This window comes from Peromyscus leucopus, chromosome 4, assembly GCF_004664715.2.
Source record: "Peromyscus leucopus breed LL Stock chromosome 4, UCI_PerLeu_2.1, whole genome shotgun sequence".
NCBI lineage: Eukaryota > Metazoa > Chordata > Mammalia > Rodentia > Cricetidae > Peromyscus > Peromyscus leucopus.
This window is the reverse complement of record NC_051066.1, coordinates 62,889,448-62,898,518: the sequence shown is the minus strand read 5'-3', so window position 1 is coordinate 62,898,518 and position 9,071 is coordinate 62,889,448. Positions and strand designations below refer to the sequence as shown.

General features: G+C 31.8%; 1 pseudogene; it reads left to right on the top strand.

Annotated features, from left to right (window-relative positions):
• Positions 1-6,812: 6,812 nt before the first annotated feature.
• On the top strand, positions 6,813-7,745 carry LOC114687442 (annotated as a pseudogene).
• Positions 7,746-9,071: the final 1,326 nt, after the last annotated feature.

Genomic DNA, 9,071 nt, shown 5'->3' with positions numbered 1-9,071 from the left:
TCAACTTTAAAAGTTCAATTGAAAACAAAGATTTTCATTTTTGCATGTTAATTTCATATTACATTGGTAAATAGCAGTTAATATTTCAATACATGTTATTGTATTAAATACATTGTACTTGTTTATACAATATGTTTTGTACAAAGATGTCATTACTTGATCAAATTATTCAAAATCCTTTCTTCTTCCTTTTGACATGTGTAATATATAATTATTATGTATAGTCACCTTACTTTACAGGAGAACAACAGAAAATCTTTTTGTCATGGAAAATTCAAATATATTCTGGTTTTAAATATTTTGTGGTTTCCTTTCTTCTATCTCTTGTGAGATCATCTCTAACTCCCCAACCATCCCATTTCATGTCTTCTTCTCTCTTTCTTTAGAAAACAAGGGGACCAATAAGAACAAAAACAGACAAGAATTTTAAAGGAACACTATGGAAAATTATAAAACATACTCTTAAACAAAATCCATAAAGACATAAAATTTGAAACTGTTACAAAAAAGAAAAAAACAAGTAAGATTTTAAAAAATGTTCCAAAAAAACCAATGAGAAAAAAAAACATAAAAATAAACAAAAGCAAACCAAAGAAACAAAAAATAACAGACACAATTTCACATTGAGGTTGTAATGTGTATTGGCTTTTTAATGTTAGGCCTGCTCTTAACTATGGTTTTTATATATGCAGTGAGACTGCGATGGAGAAAACAGATTTTGCCTTGCTAGTGGTTATTAACTGGAGATAGCTTCTTGGTTGAGGATTTGAGATTCTGTTCATTTCCCCTCCTAAATGCTAAAACCACACTTGGATTAAGTCTGTGAATGCTGTCACAGACTAGATGATATCACATGAGCATCAAACCTTTTGTGTCTGGAAGACATTGTTTCTATGTGTTACCCATATCTTCTCTCTCTTAAAATATTTCTGCCTCCTCTTCTGCATGGTTCCCTGAATCCTAAGCAAAGGGGAGTTGATGAACATCCCATTTAGGACTGCATGTACCAAAGTCTCTCACTCTCTGCACAATATCTAATTGTAGATCTCAGTATTAGTTCTCAACTCAAGCAAGAGGAAGCTCCTATGATGATAAATGAATGAGACACTGATCTGTGTATAGCTGAATGTTAATTATGAATGATTGTATTACTCTGTTCTGTTAATTGTATTTCGTATTCCCCTAGTACTATGAAATGTAGGTGTTCTCTTCAGCAATACAGCCTTACCTTCAGTTTGTGGAGTACAACCAAGAGCTTTGGTAATAACCTGGGTCATTTTGAGGTTTCCAAGTGGCTCCTTTGACCAACAACTCATTAGATGAAACTCATGCTTGATGCTGGAAGTTTTACTTGTTGGTAAGGTATGTCTAATTGGAGATTTCTATCTTCTGTTATATTATGATTCCATTTAAATTCCTTTCATATGTGTATATATGTTGAGAAGCTTTTACTCTAGTAGGTCTCTATATGACTCCTCAAATATGCTTTTAGTTTAAATATCTTTGCTTGTATTCTGTCCCTTATCCCCTCTTACTTCATCTTCTCAGTTTAATCAGCCCTTCCAGTAACTCCATCCGCATTCATCCATTACCATGTATTCTATTGCCCTTTCCTCAGTAAAGTATGTTCTTATGACTTTCAGAATTTAATGGCACTGTATTCTCATGGTTCCATTTTCATTACTAATCTTATTAAATGTTATTTTATCTTTATATCTTTGGTTAATGTGACTAAGCATTTTTCATCCTTACTCCAGCAGATGTTAAGAAAAATATGTACCCTTTAGTGTTCTGATGGAAAGTACTAGAAATCTGTCACTTCAATTTGAAATAGAATATTATTTAACTCCAGTGTTTGTTTAGTTTTGTCTGAATGACCTACTATGGGTTGGCATGGTATATTGAAGGCAGTCCCACCAATAACACTGCACTGTGGTTATTCTGTTGTTTTAGATCTAGTAGTATTTCATTTATGAAGTTGGTTATAACTATATTTGATCATATATGTTTAGGATTGTAATATCATTTTAAAGTATTTCCTTCAATGATCATGAATTACTCTTCTTTATCTCTTCTCACAGGTTTGGAATTGAAATCTATTTCATAAATTATTAGAATATTCATTCCATTTTGTTTCCTTGTTTAATTTGTTTAGAATATCTATTTCTATCCTTTTGCCATAAAGTAGTGTCTATCATTGATTATGAGGTGATTGTTCCAAAGCTGCAGAAAGGTGAATCTTTTTTTCCTCATTCAACATGTTAGTGTGATCTCTTTATTAGGAAGTAGAGAAGTGGAGGCCATCAATATTAAGGGTTATTATTGAAATATATATATATATATATATATATATATATATATAGAGAGAGAGAGAGAGAGAGAGATTTATTGTTTTTCATATAACTCTTTCTATTAACTATTCCAAAATTATATATTTATTCCTCATGGCATTTTTTGTCTAATGTTCTTTTCAGATACAAGTACTCCCATTTTTCTATCTTCTGGAGTGTTGGAATATTCATCACAAATTATTTTAACCTGGCCCAAATTTTTTATTTTTCCTCTGCCTATGACATAGTTTTGGGGAAACATAGTCTGAAAAATTTGTGATCTCCAGTTACTCAAAAAAAAAAAAATACTGAGCCGAATCCCTGTGGCTTTTAAAGTCTTCATCAACAAACTGGCTATTATTTCGATGGGTCTGACTTTATCTAGGACTTGATATTTCAGTTTTCTTCAATACTTTGGTATTTGGACTCTTATGTGATAGAGGGAGATTCTTTTCTCACTCTAGTTGGTTATAGTATTATGCATATTTTCTCGTGCTTGGATACAGCTCTCTTTCTTAAAATTTTGAATTTTTTTATTATATTCTTAGCTATTGTTAGGAATTTAACCTGACTTTACTTTCCTTCCTCTATACATATAAGTTGTAGACTTGGTATTTTGACATTTTCACAAAGTCCATGGCTATTTCTTTCTTGGGTTTTAAAAGGTTTAACATTTTCTTTGGTTCAATGAATCAAATCCTCTATCATGACATCAAGAACTGACGGTCTTTCTTTAACTTTAAACAATCTACTGATGAGGATTTCTAATAAGCTTTTGTATTTGAATCCTTGAATTTTTCTTTTCAAGTTTGCCTTTCTTTAGCATGTCTGTTTTTCATATCATTGTAATACCCTAGATTATTTTCAATATTTCATTCAACTGTATGTTTTGTCTTTGTTATCTTCATTCTAGCATTTAGTCCTGCCTTCTCTTAATTCTTTCAAAATATTTATAATTCCTAGTTGTAACACATTGTCTATTGTTTCATCTAAGTAATCATTTCTATGGGGGTAATAATTTTAGAAGTAATTCACATTTTCTTTGGTAACTCTCATGGCATCTTCCTGGCCTGAGACTCAGGCATATGGATTTTTTCAGCAGTGTTTCTCAGGATAGAAATCTGGTCTCATATTGTTGGGTGAGTGCTTAGATCTCCATTTGATTTTATCCATGACCTCTCAGATAAAGGTTCAGCTAATCGTGTTTGAGTTTTCTCTTCAGATGCATCAGATTTGATGTGTGAATGGGGTGTGAGGAGTAGTCTGAAGCTAACTAGAATTAGGTGCAGTTTCCATACTGTTTCCTTCATCACCTTCAAATTTTCAAGTCTTTTATTCAGGTATTTAAGACATTTGCATTGCATTTTGTTAAGTGTGAAATTTGACAATAGTTTTAACACAATAAAAACTTTAGATGGTATTCAAAAATTTAAAGTAATTTAAAAACATATCATTATGGACAAAAGAAGTCACTTTTTTTTTTTTTTTAGAGAAGTGGAACTGAGATAAGGAAAGATTGAAATTTTATTAATTTCCCTGTATTGATGGATACAATTTGCATACCAAATAGCAAGCCATGAAGATATTTTCAAAATACCAGTTTGTTTCTTGAATACTGTTGGAAAAATAGGAGAGATCTGGAATTTTGATGAAAATGACTGAGTATTTTTCTTCATGAATTTGATACAAATTTAAATCATATAATTAAGTATAAGTAAGATCATCATTATTCTTTTTGCTCATCTTTTCTTTCCTTGAAAATGACTATGACTGTTTATTTGAAAACAACAACAAAGCTGTAAAAAAAAAAATCCTTCATTGAAACATTGCATCCAAAACTTTACCTGCAGCTATATTTTGATACCCTATCATAGAATGCTAAACAAAATAGCTCTGGCATACTGCCAACATTTTAGTTTAGTAAGGTAGGATATTAATAATAGGATGTAGAAAAAGTTCTTTTTCCATAATACTCACCTCAAAACTATCATAACATGAAATATAATGGTGGTATGGCTTTGAGTATAATACTTTCTATAAGACGAGCTCTTGACTTAAGTGATGATGTGTGCTGTGTCTTTATAAAATTATGTAACTTTAAGAAGGGGAAATAATGGAACAAGAATGATTAAATGAGGCAGAGATTGTGATGGCCAGGTGAAAGAAATACTATGAAGGGGCACACTTAACACTGAAGACATTGAAAATGTCAAATGGAAATTCACCACTATAGGATCGTTCTTAAAAACATAATGTACATATTGTATCAGCATGTTTATCTTAGTTTTATATGGATTTATTTCTATTTTATTTATTTTATGGAATACTGGATATTAAACCCTTGAATAATGAATTTAAAAATCTATGCCTACCCTGTCATAGTGTCTCACATTTTTAATTCAAGCACTCAGGAGGCAAAGGCAGTAAGATATTGACTTACAATGGGAATTATTTTTAGGATTATTCATTTTTATTAAAAAGGTGCCTTGCTTATGAACCAATATCTCTTAAAAAATTTTTCATTTCCTCTTTTAATTGATTTTAAATTGATGACAGATTAACAAGAGTCTTTTACTCTAATTTTCCCTGTATAAAATGATTTATTATCCTTTTTGTTCTTCACTCTAGGAAAACATTTGTCAAAAACCATTTAGCAGCTGAGCGGTGGTGTTGCAAGCCTTTAATCCCAGCACTCAGGAGGCAGAGGAAGGCATATCTTTGTGAGTTCAAGGCTAGCCTGGTCTACAGAGCAAGAAACAGGAAAGGCACAAAGCTACACAGAAAAACCCTGTCTCAAAAAACAAAAAGTAAATGAATAAATAAAAATAAACTTAAAAAAACATTTAGCTTTATTTACACCATAGTTTAAGACAGTTCATTCTCATTTAAGAAAGTATATAACATGATTCCATACAAATGGATTAAGCTTTGTACTGCTATGTGTTTTTAATGGTCAGTAACTTTTAATTTTGTATCTCATTTGTCATGTTTAATGAAATAAAAATAAATCATAAGCAGACTATAGAAAATGAGGCATGTTGACATTTGATTTTAACATATTCTTTTTAATGAACACAGCCTTTGTTTATTGAACCATTCTCTCAATTTAAAATATATCTCACTGAAAACTTCATATATACCATCTTGAGAATACCACTGCTAAACACGTGTATCCATGAACATCTTCTCTCTTCTGAAGTAGTAAAAAATGACTGCATATGACCACTCTACTTTGCAAATGTATCAGTAGAAGAGAAGACTTGGTCATTCTATTCACTTTGGGGCTTCTACAGAAAATGAAACTTTGGCTCAATTACTCCTTGAACTTTGGTTGTCAAAAGCAGGCCAATCTTGCTTAAAAATTGGCCCCTGAGGATCACCACAGGTTACATGATGATAAGCACTGTTACATATATTTCCTATAAAACTATTAGGGACAGAGGAAAAACATACACTGCTCTACTGAGACTCATAGGAGCTCCTAGAACTCACTTGGCTCTTAGCTACTGTGAATGCTCTAGTCAAAAAGATCTGAATAAAATATTTTTAAAGAAAATGAATACACAATATTTGAAAATCTGAAGGAAAGCCATGCTTCAGAGGCATTAAGGTCCTTAAACTTAATTCCTCTTTTATTTTTGAAAAAAAAACTGAAAATTGTCAAAATTTTAGGCATGTGATATTGAGAGGTCTGTGTTGTTGTTTCCCAACAATTTGACTCATAGTAAGTATTCTGAAATTTATAAGAACTTAGAACAGTTAAAATAAAACAAGGTGTTTATTGTAAGACTGTTTGTACATACTAAGATTGGAACTATCAAAAGGACTGTCTGGATTTCTGCAAAAAAAAATGTGTCAGTGACATGAGATTTAAAAGTCAGCATCATATTATTGAAAACTGTAAATTTTAGTAGAACTTTAAATTGCTGGAAAGATTATCTTTTTCATCAATGGTCATATACTTTAATGCATCCAACAAGATTTCTTTAAAAAGGTGATTTGTTAGTTATGAGAGCCAATTCATATTTCAAGAAAATGAAAAGCAAATAGTACTTTAAATGGTTTTTTTTAGCTTTGTTCGTTGTATAGTCAAAGTTATGTATAAATTTCAAGAACTAAGGATGAAAAGAAATGCAGAATCACAAGCACATTCTGGAGTCAGAATACATACAGACAAACATGAGGTATTTGATGCAAACACTCAGTAGTTATTTAATATTTGCACTTTGATTTCTCTTTGCAAATGAAGGGATATATGTTCCACTGAACGTGTAAAGAATTCTATTATCTTTATTACATAATAAACAAATGTCATGCTTCACTTTCTGGCATTTGTTCTTTATAATACACAAAAAAACTATATCAACTTTGAGGCAATAGAAATTAATTATGAAAATATGTAAACATACATAAAATATTGTATTAAGATTTATTCAACACAGATGTTACCTTTAATTTCTAAAAAGTTTAGGGTATCTCACAATGAACTCCTGGAATCACACAAATAAGCCTGATTTCATCCTCATGGGGCTGACAGATTCCAAGGAGATCCAGCTGGTCCTCTCTGTGCTGTTTCTCCTGATATACTTGGTCACTGTGCTGGGGAACATAGGCATGATGCTGATTATTCGTCTAAATGCCCAGCTTCACACTCCGATGTATTTCTTCCACCCATCTGTCATTCCTTGATCTCAGTTACTCAACTGCCATCACACCTAAAACCTTAGAGACCCTGATGACTTCAAACAAGAGCATTTCCTTCATGGGCTGCTTCACCCAAATGTACTTTTTTGTCCTTTTTGCCGCTACTGAGTGTTTTCTTCTGTCTTCAATGGCCTATGATCGGTACGTAGCTATCTGTAACCTCTACACTATTCATTTGTTATGTCCAGCAGATTCTGCAGTGCCCTTCTTACTGGCTCATATGTGCTTGGAGCTGTGGATTCAACTGTTAATATGATATGCATGCACTCACTGGATTTCTGCAAGTCTAATGTCATCCATGACTTCTTTTGTGAGACACCCCCACTTATAGCCCTGTCTTGCAGCAACACACATGATATTGAATTCATTATATTGCCTTTGCTGGTTCCACCTACTGCTGTCCCTTATTACAATATCTGTGTCTTATGTGTCCATTCTTTCTACTATTTTGAAGATCAATTCAACTACCGGAAAACAAAAGGCCTTCTCAACTTGTGTCTCTCATATCCTGGCAGTTACCATATTTTATGGAACCTTAATCTTTACTCATCTAAAATCAAATAAGTCCTTTTAAAGGATCAAGTGGCATCTGTTTTCTATACTATTGTGATCCCCATGCTGAACCCATTCATTTACAGTCTCAGAAACAAAGAAGTGAAATGTGCTGTCAGTAGAGTCATAAAGAAAAGAGAGAGAGCTCTGGACAAATAACAACTAAATAATAACAACTATGCTAAGAACTCAACTTTCCTTTATTTACATTATCCCCTGACCTCTCCATCTACAAATAAGCAAAAGGTTTTATTGTCTTATTGTGGTGCATTTCCATTATACAAACATTTCTTGGAAATATCCAGGAATGTGTTTTGAAGAGTATATTTTATAATAGAAACTGAAACACTTGTTATACACACAGTTTTTATGGACACTCAATATAAAAATAGAAGACATGTTTACAGTTCTTAAAACTATACCATGCTCAAATCTTGTTATTACCTTATGAGTAAAGCAAAATTTAAAAGTGATATAGTCTCAGATGGCATCCTCCTGGTATGAAATAACAAATTTCACAGGTGCTTAACTCTCAATTTCATCAGCAATAGAGGAGAATATTTCCAAACAATGTTTAATGATGATGTATTAAATCCATTTGAGGAAATAATCACAAATGTCAGCTTTAACATTATAAGGATATTGCATTGTATGATGAAACTATGGCTTGTATACTCAAATTATTGACTGTTGTTTTAGAAATTATTTTCAGTTATGCTAAATCAAAAATACAACTATCAGAAAAAGAATATAATCTGTATTTCCTAATTTGGGTTCAAAGTAAATTATTAAAATAGAAATTAGTTATAGGCAAATACTGGTTACAACTTCAAAACTGCCATTTTACTGAATAGAATGCCTAACAGTTGTTGACACTTGGGCACATGTTCTCTTTCAAATAATGTACATGTAAGTCTATGTAAGATATATACACCAAAGTTTTTCTTATTGCCACCATGCTCTGCTTCAGCTTTCTTCATATATTTTCGGACAATGATATGTGGTGTGATATTTTATTTTTTTAAAAAGTCTTATTTTTTGCAACCTATTTACTACTACATGTTTTCAGTGAATATGTAGTCAGTACACTGTGCTTATTTTACATTGCTTTGAACATGATATATCATAAATTTTTCAAGTCAGAAATCTTCATGCTGCAATATCTTTATGTACTTCTTATTTAATACTTTTGGAAACAAAACCACTATGATCAATATATACTCTACGTACTCTTCAGCCTTGGTCTAATATAAATAACTCTCTAAAGTTATGTAAAAATGAATTCTTGAGATTAGAGCTATGAAATTCAATTTTCTGGTCAAAACACAGCCTTGAGGCCACAAATAGTAACAGCAGTGGATATCTACACTGATTTGCCATTGAATGGTGTTCCTCAATCTTCGAACAGGGAGAGAAGAAGCAATCTATTTGTTTCTGATAAATTCAGGAAGAGAAAAGCCATTACTTTAAATTTAATACACACTG